This window comes from Leiobunum rupestre, chromosome 3 (genome assembly GCF_980474605.1).
Source record: "Leiobunum rupestre chromosome 3, qqLeiRupe1.1.hap1, whole genome shotgun sequence".
Lineage (NCBI taxonomy): Eukaryota > Metazoa > Arthropoda > Arachnida > Opiliones > Sclerosomatidae > Leiobunum > Leiobunum rupestre.
Genome location: NC_143386.1, coordinates 29,789,628 through 29,795,627, shown reverse-complemented (window position 1 = coordinate 29,795,627; position 6,000 = coordinate 29,789,628).

Sequence of the window (6,000 nt, the reverse complement as noted above, 5' to 3'; positions counted from 1 at the left end):
TTTTATTTTTAAAGCCAAAACCGCCTTGTTACTACCTCTCGTATTACATTTCCCCCCGATAAATGTCATTATAGTAAGAACCAATGGAAAGCGCCCGCGGTTTTTCAACTGTTGCAGAATGATGTTTCACCAAAATCACATGGGTTCAATAAGAAATGGAAAACTTGCCCCGAATAAGATAATTATCTACTTCTGCTTTAACTTAAGGCATTTTATATAGCTAAATAATAGGATGAGACAGAACTGCTTTTAGAACTGTGGGAGTAACACTTTCGCAAAAGAAGGCAACTGGGCAGGAAGTTTGCATAGCCCGCGCGGGCGAGACCAAATTTGTTTCGAGTTGATGAAAGTTGGGCAGCGATAATCGTAAGCCCAAAACCGACTGCCTCGCAACCTTTGCAATTTAAACGACCTTCAGGGAGTTCGGTTACACCCCGCCGGCACCCGAGGCGGAGTGGGGGCTTTTGAGATATATACTCTACGTGACGTCACATTCGAAGACACTTTAAGCAAGCTATAAGGTACACGATCAAAACGTGGCCTATCTATTAGCTATTTGTGTATACAAGGTGAAAGTATTAAGTATTTTAAAGAAATACATACATCATATCAGTCTGAAGACGTCACCTCCGAAAACCACCAATGAGCAACGTATAAGGTACAAAGCCAAAAATAGCGCCATTCGTTAGCTCTGAGCCTGTTCTTTCAGAAATATATCAGTCTGACAACATAAATGGAGGAAAACGGTGTATTATACTAATTTTGTCACACCCAATCCCAGAAATCGAATTTAACGCGTGTTCCCCGGAATAGCGCTGCACTTTCGTGATGATACTTACGGACAAAAGGCTTTTGTTTCGGATCTACTATACCTTGATCACGACTATTTGAATGTAGGCAGTAGGCACTCTAAATTGTGTTTTTGATTACAACTTCAACGTTTCAAAATGCTAGCACTTTAGTATAAAGTCTTTCTACAAGTTAACGTTGGCCTTCTTGTTTCGATGTTGCGACCTTGGTAATAAGAGTAACATAACGCGATTTTTGTCGAGTCACTCTGTTTTTAATTAAAGAAAGACCTGGAAATAAGACTAAAATCACGGTAAATAAAGCCTTGGAAACTGAACTGAACTTCTACGTATTTTGTAACGAAAGAGCTACGTAAAAACCAGTTTGGCGAGCGTAGATAAATTTGAAGAACGACATATTAATATGATTCAATAAGTTATTCATCTACAATCACAAACACATTTCATTTTAAAATATCTCAAACTCGTTAAGAGCGCGCGCGATTGGGGGAAATGTTTATGTTCAGCCCACCTCGATCGGACGCAAAAATAGTAGCGGCATTTTATTTTTGGAAGCGCGGAGTTTCAAATTTGTAGGCTAATGATATATTTGTGACACAATTTGATTATTATGTTATATTATAATTATAATCAAGAATTAATAAGAACGTTGAACGATCAAATTGGCTGCTGGAGCCCTGATTTAATCGGTGTGCGCGCTAAAGGTTAAAACCGTTTCTAGTTCAAGCTAGGTTCAAGCGCGCGCTGCACGCGGATTTTAGGGCGGAGCTATTCTGAAACCGATTAAATCAGGGCACCAGGTAGTTATGACAAAATAACTACGATCCTATTATAACTAAGATAGAACCGAAATTGAACCCGGGAAAATGTTTCAAAATGACCAAATAACTACGATCCTATAATAACTATAAGATAGAACCGAAATTGAACCTGGAAAGAAGGTTTCCAAATGTCCAAGTAACTACGATCCTATAATAACTATAAGATAGAACCGAAATTGAACCGGGAAAATGTTTCAAAATGACCAAATAACTACGATCCTATAATAACTATAAGATAGAACCGAAATTGAACCTGGAAAGAAGGTTTCCAAATGTCCAAGTAACTACGATCCTATAATAACTATAAGATAGAACCGAAATTGAACCTGGAAAGAAGGTTTCCAAATGTCCAAGTAACTACGATCCTATAATAACTATAAGATAGAACCGAAATTGAACCTGGAAAGAAGGTTTTGAAATGTCCAAGTAACTACGATCCTATAATAACTATAAGATAGAACCGAAATTGAACCTGGAAAGAAGGTTTCCAAATGTCCAAGTAACTACGATCCTATAATAACTATAAGATAGAACCGAAATTGAACCTGGAATGAAGGTTTCCAAATGACCAAGTAACTACGATCGTATAATAACTATAAGATAGAACCGAAATTGAACCTGGAAAGAAGGTTTCCAAATGACCAAGTAACTACGATCCTATAATAACTATAAGATAGAACCGAAATTGAACCTTAAATGAAGGTTTCCAAATGTCCAAGTAACTACGATCCTATAATAACTTTAAGATAGAACCGAAATTGAACCTGGAAAGAAGGTTTCCAAATAACCAAGTAACTACGATCCTATAATAACTTTAAGATAGAACCGAAATTGAACCTGTAATGAAGGTTTCCAAATGTCCAAGTAACTACGATCCTATAATAACTATAAGATAGAACCGAAATTGAACCTGGAAAGAAGGTTTCCAAATGACCAAGTAACTACGATCCTATAATAACTATAAGATAGAACCGAAATTGAACCTGGAATGAAGGTTTCCAAATGTCCAAGTAACTACGATCCTATAATAACTTTAAGATAGAACCGAAATTGAACCTGGAAAGAAGGTTTCCAAATAACCAAGTAACTACGATCCTATAATAACTTTAAGATAGAACCGAAATTGAACCTGGAATGAAGGTTTCCAAATGTCCAAGTAACTACGATCCTATAATAACTATAAGATAGAATCGAAATTGAACCTGGAAAGAAGGTTTCCAAATGACCAAGTAACTACGATCCTATAATAACTAGGATAGAACCCGGGAAGAGGGTTTCAAAATTTAACAAATACCTACAATCTTTAAATAAATAAATATATATTAAATATAAACATATCGAAAATGTAGCTGAACAACCGATTTTGAACCGTACGAACGTTTATATTACGTCATAAATATTATTTCGCTTGTGTTTTGGAGACCAACCATCGACGTTCTTAAATCTAAATCGTTCCATTTTGAACGAAAACGTTATAGCTAGTAACCAAACATTAACCAAATAAACATGGGAAACATGTCTGTCGGTGAATATGCGTAGCTTTTAAACTTATTCATAGAACAAATAAAACAACATAGACATATTTTATTAAACAAATTTCTTTAAAAAGTTAAAGAAAAGTCCACCTTTTAATTTGGTAACAAGAAGAATGTTTTCATGTCCACTCCTCAAGGATAATTTCAAATTTTATTTTATTTTTAATATTACCAATTTCTTCATTAGATAAACAATAATTATTATAATATTGATGATAATAAATGTACTTAATTTGATAAAAGCACGCATAAGTTAATCAAATAGAGGATTGTGAATTACCTCAAGCGTACGGAAAGAGGTACAGTAACGTAAACAGTGACGTATATGCGTTTCCCGGCCATGAATTCTTATACCTCGCGTCAGGCATCCATACCTCTACTTGGAATGCTTATCGCGGCAGATTTTCGTCTCGATGTGGCTCATGGTTTTTTTGACGTCACTTTCTTAACTTAACAAACAACAACGTGAGAGGGGAGCGCGCAGAAGGGATTTTTTTATCTCGTAGGCGGGGCCAAAGCCGCCAGAGTAATCTTACCATACGCGATACGGCAGGATAAGCATTCCAAGAAGGGGTATGGATTCCTGTTAACGAAGATATAATATGGGCAACGGCTATCGACAAAATAAGAGTGTCCCACCGATGTATCGGGTTTTGAATTTCTAGTGAGATATAATTATAATTCGTAACTAATTCACAATCTGTGCAAATTGAGTTTATAGAATAAAGTAATTAACAGTTTGATCTGGAAGTAATTTTAATTTCGTTATTTTTCGTTATTTCGCTCGCAAATCATAATTAAGACTTTGCTACATATTTCGGGTTTTTGAAGGCCTCATATCAACGGAATTTGAATATTCCACGTCAGCGGCGCTAAAGCGATTGACTTCTGATCTCGTGTCATTTCTTTACACTAATATTTAATATTGATCTTAGTTTGAATCGTTTTAATATTAATTTGGACATTTTCACCACTTTTTATATCAAATATATTAAATTACTTAACACTTTAATATTCTTCTACATTAATATTTTCAAAGTTAAGGAAACTTATTTTCAAAGTCCCGAGCGTGGTCTTCTCACAACTTGTTAGTTCTCTTAGTGTCTGCTAAGATCTGGGGGTAGGTGGTCTGTGCTCGGATTAATAAACGAAATAATACGATTCGAAAATTTCGTGGGAACTTTAACATTTCAATTACAAGACTTGTTTAAAACACAGAAATTTTGTAATTGTAAACAAACGTATTTTACATTAAAAAAATTTAAGAAATTTATCTAAACACTGGTACACTATTCAAATTACAAAATTTAATTTTTGGTTTTCTTGTTAAATATGACTTAGACATGACTGTGTCATATGTTTTTTATTCAAATACCTGGTATTTGTTGTAAGTTTTGCAGCAACAACAAAGCAAGCAACACAACATTTGCCAAATGTTTAAGATCAGAATATGTTTTAAACATATTTACCTTTTTTAACTGTGAATATAACCGTTTAGAGTTAATTCATTATATTTCATTGTATTTCAATAATTGAGATAAACGGATTAATTAATTTAACCCAAGTGAAGTACTTATTATTAATATAAAGCGAGCTAAAAAGGGATTCCAGTGGGTGACACATTCCGCTTCACCTTTGGACATTTCCAAGTCGTCAAGAAACCCTCCAATCCATCAACATGAAGTCCCAATCTAAACATTTTCGTTGTGTGTAGTTTTGTAAGTCGGAAAATTTTACGCGGAAAATGACCAAGAACTCTTTTCCGGAAAATGTTCCGTATTTTACGGGAAAAACAAATTATAAATAAATAAATTCTCTAATAGGCTTGACCCGTCGTAACGTTTTCTATCGGTCCCCAAGATTGAATCGGACACTCTACTCTCTGGTACTTCAACAAATAAATTTCGTTTCCGAAATGTGGAGTCCACTTCTCCTTGGCGACCAGGATCGACGTAAGACCTTTTCACACGAGCCAACTTTTCAAATCAAAATGATGAGTCAGCAAAAATGGATCAGTGATCCATTTTTTTCTCGCGTACTTTTTTGGTCGATCAACTTATCGAACTTTTATTCACACGAACCAACTAGTTGACTCATCTAGTTGGATCAAAAAGTTGGCTCGTGTGAAAAGGCCTTAATTAAAGCTCATAATCGCTTCACAAAATTAACCCGAGGTCTTGAAAACTTTCCACCCACCATCAGAAACCAAAAACTCAAACTTGACTCTCCCATTGTACGTCATGCTATAAATGACGTCATTCAACTTTGGAGTATGTGGAAGGGTCACTCTGCGTTATGCCCCGAATCACTTTTCAATTTTGATGCAGTTCGTAAAACCCGGGGTCATGATGCAAAGATGATGAAGCTCAAAGTGCGGATTAATTTTAAGCAGTGGCATTTCACATATCGGGTGATTGATAACTGGAACTCCCAACCCAAAGAAACGTTGTTCTTTCCGTTCTGCCGTTCGAGAGCACATCCGTCTCAAAATTCCTCATTAAACCTCAATTACCCTGATTTATTTAATTTTTTATTCATTCCATTTTTCCTTTAACTTTAATTGTTAAACTCCTCTATAAAATTTTATTATAAACTATAATATTTAAAATAAACCTTTTTTTAATTTTTTGTTTAAACTACTATATTATAACCAAATCATTGTTAACAAATATTGCATATAAGCTACATCTATCTTAGCAGCTATGTATTCTTACTAAATACATAAATTCCATGATTAGTTTAATATTGTTGGCAAATTTTGGCATTTTCGCCTTATTTTTTCGAATCTAAACATAAAACAAAACCTCTAGACTAGCATTAAACTGATTAACAATG